Here is a 12,323-nt window from a genome sequence, read left to right on the forward strand (position 1 = left end):
AACCCTAATCTATTGTCAACTTTATCTGCAGCATTTTGGCTTTTTAGTGGAATTTGACTATTTAAAAGATATTGAATCTCACAATATCTACGTGTATTTTATACAAGAGCTTTCTTGAATTGCACAGATTGCCTTTGGTAAATACTTAGGGTATAAAATTCTTACATGATTAATAAGCCTCTGTTAGTGTCACTCTCTTAGTAAGACAAAGGTTGTTTTGCTCCTTGTTGTTGTTTGTTGTTATGTGCCATCGAGTCGGACCCAACTCATAGCGACCCCTCCTTGGGTTTTCGACGCAGTATCACTACTGAAGTAGATTGCCCCATCTTCCTTCTGAGGAGTGGCTGGTGGGTTTGCAACCACCAGCCTTCTGGTTGCTCCTTAGCATGGCAGTAAATTGAAAATCATCTCCCAAAATATTTCTTGAGAGTATGGAGGGTTATCTACTCAACTAAATTGGAGGCTTTTTATTTTCTGCCCTTCTCCAGAGATTTTACTCACTCATGCATCTCTTCTCTTTAACTGGGTGCTTTGAGTTTTTATCCTTTTGCTTTGATTGAAATGTAACAGTAGCATTTCTCAAAATACATTCCTAGGCCTGAGAACTGCAATGGTCTGTCTGTTTCTCGGCCATCACTGACTTATGTTGTTTACTGGCACCCAATTGAGTACAAAAGGTAATGGGGCTTGTGCAAAGGAAAGAAAACTTATATGATAATGTTGTATCAAAGAGCCTGGATGGCCTCTCGATATTGTCCCAAGTTGTTTATTTCTTTATAACAGGCTGACAACCATTGGCTCCAAAAGCCCGTGGGTGCAAAAATCAAATTTTTACACATCCTTTTTATTTTTTTTTTGGAAATAGCCAAAATAAGCATAATTTTTAGTCATTTGTTCTAAAATGGAGATCCATATAATTTCAAATCTCTCAGTGCTTTCTTAATGTGTAGAAAACTGCTCTGTTTTAATCAAATATAATGTATTTATGTTTTCAGATGAATATTTTAGAATCAGAATAGAAATGAATAATTCAAAATTACTTTTCATGAAAAGTGTGATGCATAACAGTGTGCTACTTATCTTTAAAAACAGGGAGAAATAAAAATGCTTATTTTCACTGTTTGCCCTTATATTTCTTAAAGAATATGCAGGAAAAAATAAAAATGTTTTCCAGTTGGTGGACAGGCTTAGAATGGGTTAAGATTTTTCACAGTATAGTACTTTACATTATTGGAATATTATATTGATTTTTTTAACCATGATGAAATATCACTTAATAAATTATCATATAAAATAACATTCAAAGTTAATTAGCAATAACTTATAAGAGATGACATATTATCTCTCTCCCTTGACCAACATGTACATTATATTTGCATATTGTTCATATGTGAAAAATTCTCTTCCAAAGAAAAGTTTTGAAATGCAGCTTGCTTAGAATGATTTAATGCAGATATAGTTTTGTTACTAAAAAGAGGATAAAACACCCATGGATAAGATTTAAAATTGTGAAAACATCAATATTACCCAGAGTGATGTATAGATATAGTGCAATCCTGATCTAGATTACACATCATCATCCTTTGAGGAGATGGAAAAATGAATCACTAACTTAACATGGAAAGTGAAGAGACCCTGGATAAGCAAAGAACTACTGAAGAAGGGCAACAAAGTACAAGGCCTCACACTTCTCAATCTCAAAACCCACTACACAGTCATGGTAATCAAAATAGCCTGGTACCGGTACATGACAGACACACTGACCAATGGAATGGAGAACTCATGAGTAAATCCATCCATAGACAGACAAATGATCTTCATCAGAGAGCTGAAATCCATTAAATTGGGAAGAGATATTCTCTTTAACAAATGGTGCTATCAAAACTGGATATCCATTTGTAGAAAAAAGGAATAGTTTCCATACCTTATACTATACACAAAAACTAACTAAGGAGGATCATAAATGTAAATGTATAACCTGAAACTATAAAGACTATCAAAGAAAAAATGAGGGAGAATTTAGGGTCTGTACTTCATGGCGTAAGTATTCTATTGCACATAACTAAAAGTGCACAAACACTGCATATGATAAACTGCAGAGGATAAACTGGTCTCTTAAAAAATTAAATTAAAAATTAAAAATTTAGTTACAGCAAAAGATTGTCCAAGAGAGTAAAAAGAGTACATATAGACTGGGGGAAAAAAAAATTAACAATGATATATCTGATAAGGGCTTAATCTAAAATTTAAAAAAAATTCAACACCTCAATAGCAAAAAAGACAAACAATCCAATTAAAAATGGGCAGAAGATATGAACTGACACTTCACTAATATTCTTGCCAACACTACAATTCAAATGTATCAATTCTTCTGCACTCTTCTTTACTCATTGTTCAGCATTTTTATGCATAAGAAACAATAGAAAATACTGTGCCTTGGGTCAGGTTTACCTTAGTCTTCAAAGGGACATTTTTGTTCTTCAACACTTTAAAGAGGTCTTTGCAGAATATTTGCTCAGTGCAATACATCGCTTGATTTCTTGACTACTGCTTCTATGGACATAGATTGGGTATCTAAGTAAAATGATACAGGGAATAGGAAAATAAGTTAAACAAAATGCGTGGATTAAGAAAATAATTTAAACAATGTACCATCCCAATTGTTGTTGTTGTTGTTGTTAGGTGCCGTCGAGTCGTCTCCGACTCATAGCAACACCATGCACAGCAGAACGAAACACTGCCCGATGCAGGGCCAGCTCCACGATCCCTGCTATACTTGAGCCCATCATCGCAGCCACAGTGTCAATCCATCTCGTTGAAGGTCTCCCCCTCTTTTTTCGGCCCTCCACCCTACCAAGCATGACATCTTTCTCCAGGGAATGGTCCCTTCTGACAACATGACCAAAATAGGTGAGACAAAGTCTGGCCATTCTTGCTTCCAAGGAGTATTTCTGATGCACTTCCTTCAGGACAGATCTGTTAGTTCTTTCAGCAGTCCCATCCCAATTTGACAAATCCAAAATGTGAAGCATTCTGCTAGACAATTGAACAATTGCCTCTGAGTCTTCAACCAATCATTGTAATTGGGGAAAAAAGTAAGGGAAGGCAAAAGAGGTAGGAGTGTTATGGATTAAACAAATCTTGAGATATAATATAAGCAACTGCAATGCAATGCTGTAAAAGAAAAATTAGCATCAACAGGAGATATTTCAGTATAGGCAAGTTATTAGATGGTACTTGGGGAATAGTGTTAATTTTGCCAGATGTCACGATGATATTGTGACTAAGAAGGAAAATGCCTTACCTCATATTTTTAAGATGCAGATTGAAGTATGCAGTTGTGAAAAGTCTGTAATTTTTATTAAAATATTTAAATGTTTCTTTTAAAACATGTTATGCCTATAAGTACCCCCCCCTTTTCTGGAGATGTGTCTTGGTTGCTTTACATTATTCATTCTTTTCTTGTTTTTTTGTTTCAATTTGAGGATGGCTTGAACCAGATATGTAGGAAGGTTTGGTGGCATAGTCATCAATGCATTCAATTGCTAATCAAAAGGTCAGTGGTTCAAATCCACCAGTTATGTCACAGAAGATAGATGAGGAAGACTACTTCTGTAACGGTTACAGCCTTTGAAACCCTATGGGGCAATTCAACTCTGTCTTATAGGGCCATTATGAGTCAAAAGAAAAGATTGAAGTTGTCAAGGATCTCATAGTACTTGGATCCACAATCAGCACCAATGGAAGCAGAGGTAAAGAAATCAGATGACATATTGCACTGAGCACATCTGCTGCAAAAGATCTCTTTAAAGTGCAGAAGAGCAAGGATGTCGCTTTGAAGACTAAGGTGCTCCTATCACATGCCATGGTATTTTCAGTCGCCTCATATGCATGTGAAAGCTGGACAGTGAATAAGGAAGACAGAAGAAGAGTTGATGCTTTTGAGTTGTGGTGTTGGAGAAGAATACAGAAAGTACCATGGACTACCAGAAAAATGAACAAATTTTTCCTGGAAGAAGCATAGTCAGAACACTCCTTGGAAACGAGAACACCCAGACTTCTCATCTACTTTGGTTATGTTGTCAGAAGGGACCATTCCCTGGGGCATATCAAGCATATTATGCTTGGTAAAATGGAGGATAAGTGAGCAAGACAGATTGATGCAGTGACTGAAACAATGGGCTCAGTTATAGCAAGGATTGTGAGGATAGTGCACAACTAGTCAGTGTTTTGTTCTGTTGTATGACCCAACTCAACAGCACCTAATAACAACAACACCAAAATGAGTCAAAATTGACTCAATGGCAGTGAGTTTGGTTTGGAGCCAGATGTAGAAGTTACTTTATCTGCAAAGTTAAATTGTCACTGTCACAAAATGACCATGTACATCTCAATTGTGCTCACTCAAAATACCATTCTTTAACAAGAGAGCTTAACTGCTTTATATATTAATAAGTAAAATAACTAACAAAAATATAGTTATAATTTCGTGAGTCCTTCTTTACTATTTGTTAAGTACAGTGCTAAGAGTTTGCACTCATCCTCTCGTTTGATTCTTGTAATAAACTTGGAAGTGTATATTATTAATTTTATTTCACAAATGAGGAAACCAAGGTTCAGGGAACTTAAGTTACTTGACAAAAATCTTAGAGTTAAAACCAGGATTTAACATATGTCTGTCTTTTCATACGAAATTTTACTTGGCATAATTTTAATAAATCCTTAAAAATGTATATATACATACTTGGACCAATTCATTTCACTTATATCAATTTATAATTATAAACATTCATAAAAAGTTATTCAGCCGGGAACAAACAAACATGTTATTTCAAAATAATGACATGGAGAGAAAAAAAAAAAAATTAAGTTATAAATAGTTTCTGAAAAATTATGTATAGAAGTACCAGAATTTTTATTTTTAAAAGCATACATAAATACATCATAATACATAAATAGGGGTATATGCATTGGCAAAAGTTGGAAAGAGTTATGGGTAGTTAGTGAGATTCTGGTAATTTTTTTCTTTGTTACTTTCTATGTTTTCAATATTTTTCTACAATGAATCTGTAATGTCTTTGTTTTCAAAAGAAAGATAGAAAGAAAAACACCCTTGAAAAACAATAGTTACAAATAGGTGTATCAAAGGTAATTTGTTGATTAGTCTACAATGCCCAAAAGATTGACTTTATCCCACAAGGAATCCTTTGGAGGTATTATTATGAATATTATTTCAACAAATAGGCATGAATATCAGAGGCAATAAGTATTATTTCCTCCTAACTGCAGTTCTCAAAGAAGATTAATATAGGAGGAATAGTTGTCTTTGATGTCTTCATTTCCTTGTATTTCAAGATTTCTTCATGAAAACTTACTCTTCTATGGCATCTGTGCTTCTACTTACAGAGAGTGGGTGAGAATGTAATATTTAATTTTATTGTCATTATTCTTTCCATGAAAAGTGATAAAATATGTCCTTGAATCATCAACGTTCCTTAAGAGCTGCCAAAATGCCTGAATTATTTTTTCCCCTCATGATTTTTCTAACACATGGAACAGAATCAACTTAATAGCTAAGTAAAGATTTTGTTTAATTCCTCTGAATCCTTATGGGAATAAAACTTTGTAGTTGTAGAAAGATTTGCACTAGTATAGTTGGATTAGAGTCTGTATGCTTAACCACTATGCTACGATGCCTACTAAATAGCAGAGAATAGGTAAGGGCTCATAGACTGTGGATGGAAATGAGCCTTGGAAATGATCCAATGCATTACATACAGATGAGAATCTTAAAATCAGAGTTGTAAAGCATTTTAGGTATCGTTGCTTAGTAATTTAGAGGCAGAATTGAGATTTAAAGATTTTGACATTTTGTTACACTTTCTAAAACATTTTCTCCATTAAGATATTGAAGTATTAAACAAATCTCTTTAAGAATTTATTTGTATCTTTAAAAAGTAAAAATTTTTCTACCCTTTACTTTGGAAACCTCACAGAATAAGGAAGATTTTCTAATAGCTAAGAATCATAGAAATATGACTTCTAAGAGAGACCATGCCTTCCTCCTTGATTTGGTTTTTCTTTTGTACTTTTCTCTGGAAATATCCAGAAAAGAGCCACATCTCATCATTTTGTTCTTGGCAGAGTGTAAAATAAAGATAATCCTCCACTTTTCTGTGATTTGACAGAATGTACTTAGCAATGATTACTGCAAACATTCCCAATCTCTTTTACTGCTTTTTAATGTCAGAATAGAGTTTCAATTTTAATTCACAATAGAAATTTAATTTTAATTCAAAATGGAAAAAGAGGTTTGGGATTTTAATATATATCTTCTATCTGAATGAAAATGGAGAATAATCTCCCAAAACAAAACAAAACAACAACAAAAACAAAACAAAACAAAACAAAAAAAAAAACCCAGTCACTGCCATTGAATCCATTCGGACTCACAGGCACCCCCTTTGGGTTTCCGAGGTGGTAAATCTTTATGGAAGGAGATTGCTCAGTCTTCCTGTCGTGGAGTGACTGGTGAGTTTGAGCCGCCAACCTTCTGGTTAGCAGTCCAATGCCTTAGGGACTATGTCACCAGAGCTCCTAAGTATTCTCCACGAAATAAAAAACAAAACACAAAACAAAACAAAACAAAACACGAGTCAAATTCATTGTTATGGAGCGGATTCAGAGTAGAACAGCCCCATAGGGTTTCCAGGACTGTAGTCTTTATGGGGAGTTCTGATGGCACATTGTTTACAGAGGTCAGTTGCTAACCATGAAGATTGGCAGTTCAAAACCACCAAATGCTCCCTAAAAGAAAAATGTAGCTATGTGATTCTAAAAAGATTTATAGCCTATAGGGTTACCACTATAAGTGGGAATCAACTAAACAGCAATGGATTTTGGGTTTGAATTTTATGGAAGCAGACTGCCACATCTTTCTCCCACAGAGGACTTTTTGATTTAGCAGCCAAGCTGCTTATGCACTGTGTTACCAGGACTTTTACTCTCTTTTTAAATGGAAAAAAAACCTGTGTGTTTCTATGTACAATACCCTGATTGTTCTATATATTTTTACTATTTAAGGATTATTCCTGTCAGAAATTTATTTTTCACAAAGCCTGTCTTTCTTAAATCCCCCCCATTGTTACTTCTTTTTTGCATTACACAGTATATGCTTTAAGAAATTAATTTCAGGCTAGAATTGGGGAGTGCAGTCTTCAGCTAGGTCTATACAGAATTGGTGAGTTGATTATACAAATAGTAATGTATGTGTGCATGACATGTACTTGGCTGACCTTGTCATAAAAGCCTGGGAGATGTGAATCGAAAACTTGTAAATATTTCTTTGGATGGTTATATATTTTGATCAGCTATATGTAATTGAGTAGAAGCTCTGGTGGTGTAGTGCCTAAGGTATTTGACTGCTAGCCAGTAGGCTGGCGGTTCAAACCCACCAGCCACTCCTTGGAAGGAAGGTTGGGGAATCTATTTCCTTAGTGATACCATCTGGGAAACCCAAGGAGGGGTCGCTATGAGTCGGATCCGATTTGATGGCAGTGAGTTTTCTTTTCTTTTTTTTTTTAATATTTAATTGGGTAGATCTTGCTTTAGATTATTAAGGAAATAATTTAAATATATGAACCATTTCTTTGTCTGGAATTATACACAGATTGTCTGTAAAAGAATAAATTGTAATAGTGATATTATTGACTTAGATATTTTCATTTGGATTCCCACAGTGGATATCTCACTTGTAAAACACAGTGACATATTTTTAACTTTGGGTTCTTTTCTGCCTTACTTTTTTATTGTCAGTCATCACCTATTGTGTGGCTTATCTTTTCTCCTCGTTCAATTGTTATTCAAGCAAAATTTATGATTTTTTTAATCAGTTAAATTTAATCCAAATATTCAAAACACCAGCCATTCTTTCTACTGTTGTGTCGTTTGTAATGTTTCATGACAAACGTTTGACAGTCTTGACATTCGTAGTCAAAAATATTAAAAAATGCTAAACACAGCAGTAAAACAAATCTGAAAGATCACTTTAGAATTATGTGCCTCTGAAATTATAAAAGCCTTTCTTAGTTAACTGAGTAATAATTATCTACAGCATCATGTTTAATGATAGCTCTTGGATCTAAAATCTGCAAACAAGTTGGTTGTTTTTCCTCTTAAAATAAGAGTTATTTTAGCATTATTTGTGTAACACTAGAATTGGAAATTCTGTGTGTGACTGAAGTAAGAATGGTATTGCCTTAAACTTGTTCTCAATAAATACTCAATATAATACTCAATATGATACAACAGCAAGTATTTGCTGACTAAATGAATGAGAGTTTATTGGGGGAAAATTATAAAACCTTTAAAAATTTGGGGTAGTTTAATTTAGTATTTGAACAAAGAACATAATCATAATGTACAGAAGACAGCAGAAATTAAATTTAACTTTCTGTCCTATTAGTCAATTCCTTAATGTCTTAGGAGGAAATAATAACATATATCACAAATAAAACAGATAGATCCCATTTTTTGTTTAGTAGAATAGATATGAAAGAGTTCCTAAGAAGGTAAGTAAACACTTTTAAACCAGAACCAAAATCTTGTTTTAAGACATTTTATCATAAAATATAGTATTTTATTCCTTATTTTGTATGAAATTATATATATATATATATACTATATATATATACTGCATTTCTCAAAACATGTATAAAATACTTAACATTTAGGTGAGTTTTCCTAAAGAGGAACACCACCTCTGCATATTAGTTGAGTAAGCAGTGTCCAACACAGAGAAATACGACATTACAATCCAACATCGTTTTGCATGAACTTAGATTCATTTTTTCTTTACCTATTCTCTCATGCAGTGATCAGTCTGGGTGGATATGATGGAGACAAACAAGACTCTGGTGACAGAATTTGTTCTCACAGGACTTACAGATCGTCCAGAGCTGCAGATCCCCTTGTTCCTGATGTTTTTGGGGATCTACCTTGTCACCATGGTGGGGAATCTTGGACTGATTGCTCTCATCTGGAAGGACCCCATCTTCACACACCCATGTACTTATTCCTTGGTGGTCTAGCCTTTGCAGATGCTTGCACTTCATCCTCTGTGACACCGAGAATGCTTATCAATATCTTAGACAAGAGTCAAATGATATCTCTCTTTGAGTGCATGGCTCAATATTATTTTTTTGGTTCCAGTGCAACCACAGAATGTTTCCTCCTGGTAGTGATGGCCTATGACCGTTATGTTGCCATATGTAACCCTTTGCTGTATCCACTGGTAATGTCCAATAGACTGTGCATTTGGTTGATAAGTATTTCATATGTAGTTGGTTTTCTGCATCCTATAATTCATGTAGGATTATTATTTAGATTAACCTTCTGCAGGTCCAATATAATACATCATTTCTACTGTGAAATCTTGCCACTATATAAAATTTCTTGCACTGACCCATCTATTAATGCATTTGTAGTTTTCATATTTGCTGCTTTTATACAAGCTTTTACTTTTCTGACCATCATAGTCTCTTATACACGTGTCCTCTTTGCTATCCTGAGAAAGAAATCTGAAAAGGGCAGAAGCAAAGCCTTCTCCACGTGCAGTGCCCATCTTCTTTCTGTCTCTTTGTTCTATGGCACTCTCTTTTTCATGTATGTGCGTCCTGGGTCTGGGTCAGATATATATCAGGATAAGATATATTCACTATTTTACACAATTATTATTCCCCTACTTAACCCCTTTATTTACAGCCTAAGAAACAAGGAAGTTTTAGGTGCACTGAGAAAAGTCATAAAGGAATAAATATTTTTTCAGGAAAATTTTTACTATTTTTTTTTCATTTCATTTCACTTTCTGTGTAAATAAATCATAATATCTGGTCTAGCATTCTTAAAATTTTATTGAATTTGTTGTTGTTGTGGAGAATATACATAACAAAACATACATTAATTCAACAGTTTCTACTTCTGTAATTCATGATACTGACTGCATTGGTTGAGTTGTGCAACCTTTCTCATGTTATTTTTCTAAGTTGTTCTTCCCCCACTAATGTAAACTCACTTCTTCCTAAGGATCCAATCTAATCTTTTGAGTTGCTTTTGTCAATTTAATCCCAAATAGATAGTTTTTAAAAGAATATAAGACTCAAGACAGACATTCTATACTAGTTAAGTTAAATAATTATTTGATTGTAAGATTTCAGGAGATACTTTTGGCTTAAGGTTTAAAGATTATCTCAGGACAATAGTTTTGGGAATTCATCCAAGCTTCATGGCTCCAGAAAGTTTGGAATCCATGAGAATTTTAAATTCTTCTCAAATTTCTCCCCTTTTGATCAAGATTCCTGTCTAGAATCCTTGAACTAAATGTTCTGTAATGGTAGTTGAGCACTTGTCCTGTTTTCTTAAATGAATGAGTAAATAATTCTTAAAAGAATGAATAAAAAATTTAAACTAGATATGCTTTTCTTAATTACAAGTTATTATTATCATAAAAATCATTTGTGAAACTCTAAGGGCAGACTCTACTTACTTTTTGTTGTTGGTAGTGTTGTTTTAAATCAATGCTCAAGCATAAACATAAAACATAGTCATCACTAGGAACAAATCAGGAAATTACTATGGGTTGTAACATAATTTAGCTCTTGCATTTCCAGACACAGATATTTAAAAAGGTTTCTAATCTTCTGGTCTTCTAAAGGAAGACACAGCCTGTATAAATTCTCTGTTTCAAAAGTATTCATGCACTCCTAAATAATTCTTAAGCAAGATATTTTTCAAACCTCCTCTTTAAGAGACATTTACACTGATCCAAATAATATGTAAATCAACATAATATCGTTAGACAAAATAAGAGATGAAGACAAGTGCTTCTGTGGAGATCCTGTAACTACGTGTCACATGGCACAGCCAAATGCAGTGAGAACTAGATTCTGAGGAAACTGAACCCAAACAAACATTGCCTGTAGCCAGCCTGCCCCACTGACTAATTGTTTCTCTTAAAAATAAAACAAAAAGGCTAGGGAAAAGAGGAAAGTGTTATGTACATGGAGAAATCTTTGTTTTTCACTAGGATATTCACAAGGTCTTATGTAATAAAGTCAGGAAGCCAAAAAGCCAAAAGAGTCTGATGGAAAAATATATAGCTTTGGAAAAGATAAAATCAATTTTAAGTTGCATAATTATGAGCTGATCACATAACCTTCTCTTTCAGGGAATTATTAATTTCAGGAAACATGTTAAGTTGGTATGTGTGTTGGCAACAAAGTGTCCATTATAAATATCTAACAATATAAAGGCAGAAGATTTTAAAGAACACAGAACTTTTTTAATTATATTGTAAGAAAGTTATTTTAACTACTTTAAATACTTTGTTTTATTTTCACATCTTCTTATAAATGCAATACAAATGTAAATCCCTTTCCAAAAAATTTTTTAAAGCTTATGGTTGTTTTACTGCCTATGAATAGAAGGCCTTAAACTTGCCAGTTAGAAGGAGGATATGATGTAAAAATTGGGAGAAAATTAGTATGGAACTGTTGGAGACAAATATTTTCAGTTTTTGTCTGAGAATGTGTTCCATTAATCTTCAATTTTTTTAAATTGTGATTTTGATGAAAGTTCAGAGAACAAATTTATTTTCCATACAACAGTTCATATACATTTTGTTTCATGACGGCTTGCAATCTCCATAATGGAACAGATTTCTTCCCAATTCCTCCCAGTGGTAACTTTTCCCTGTGTCTTCCTTTCCTATGCATTCTTGCCCTCTGAACTATCTCTCTGTGCAAATACTGCTCTTCTGATTTCCCATGGTTGATTTTTCTAAGGAGTGTACCTACCTGTTGTAAATGTTCACCTTATACATCTGTCTATTATTTGGCTGGAAGCCACAGGAGTCAGTTCATTTCCAGGACTCAAAGGTTACTAGGGTCCCATCAGTCTCTACCAAACCAGTAAGCTTGGTCTTTTTTTATGATTTTGAGTTTTGTTATACATTGTTCTCCCACTCTGTCCAGGATATCCTACTCTGATCCCTTTCTGAGTGGTTGGCAGTGGTAGCAAGCCATCATCTAGTTCTTCTGGTTTCATGGTTATGTAGGCTGAGGGTCACATGATGCACTAGTCCCTTGAGCCAATTGTTTCCATTATCTTTAGTTTTCATTCTTCTTTGCTCTGGATGAGGAGAGACCAATTGTTGCATCTTAGATGGCGATTTGCAGTCTTTTAAGGTATCACTCACTATTCACTGAAGTAGGAGGTAGAGCAATGTTGTTGTGTACTGTGTTGTGTCAATTGAGCTCAGTGTGCCC

General features: G+C 34.1%; 1 pseudogene; it reads left to right on the forward strand.

The window, feature by feature from the left end:
* Positions 1 to 8,891: 8,891 nt before the first annotated feature.
* On the forward strand, positions 8,892 to 9,814 carry LOC103208097 (annotated as a pseudogene).
* The last annotated feature ends 2,509 nt before the right edge of the window (positions 9,815 to 12,323 follow it).

Source organism: Orycteropus afer, unplaced genomic scaffold, assembly GCF_000298275.1.
Source record: "Orycteropus afer afer isolate SDZICR_OR568_19922 unplaced genomic scaffold, OryAfe1.0 scaffold00412, whole genome shotgun sequence".
Classification (NCBI taxonomy): domain Eukaryota; kingdom Metazoa; phylum Chordata; class Mammalia; order Tubulidentata; family Orycteropodidae; genus Orycteropus; species Orycteropus afer.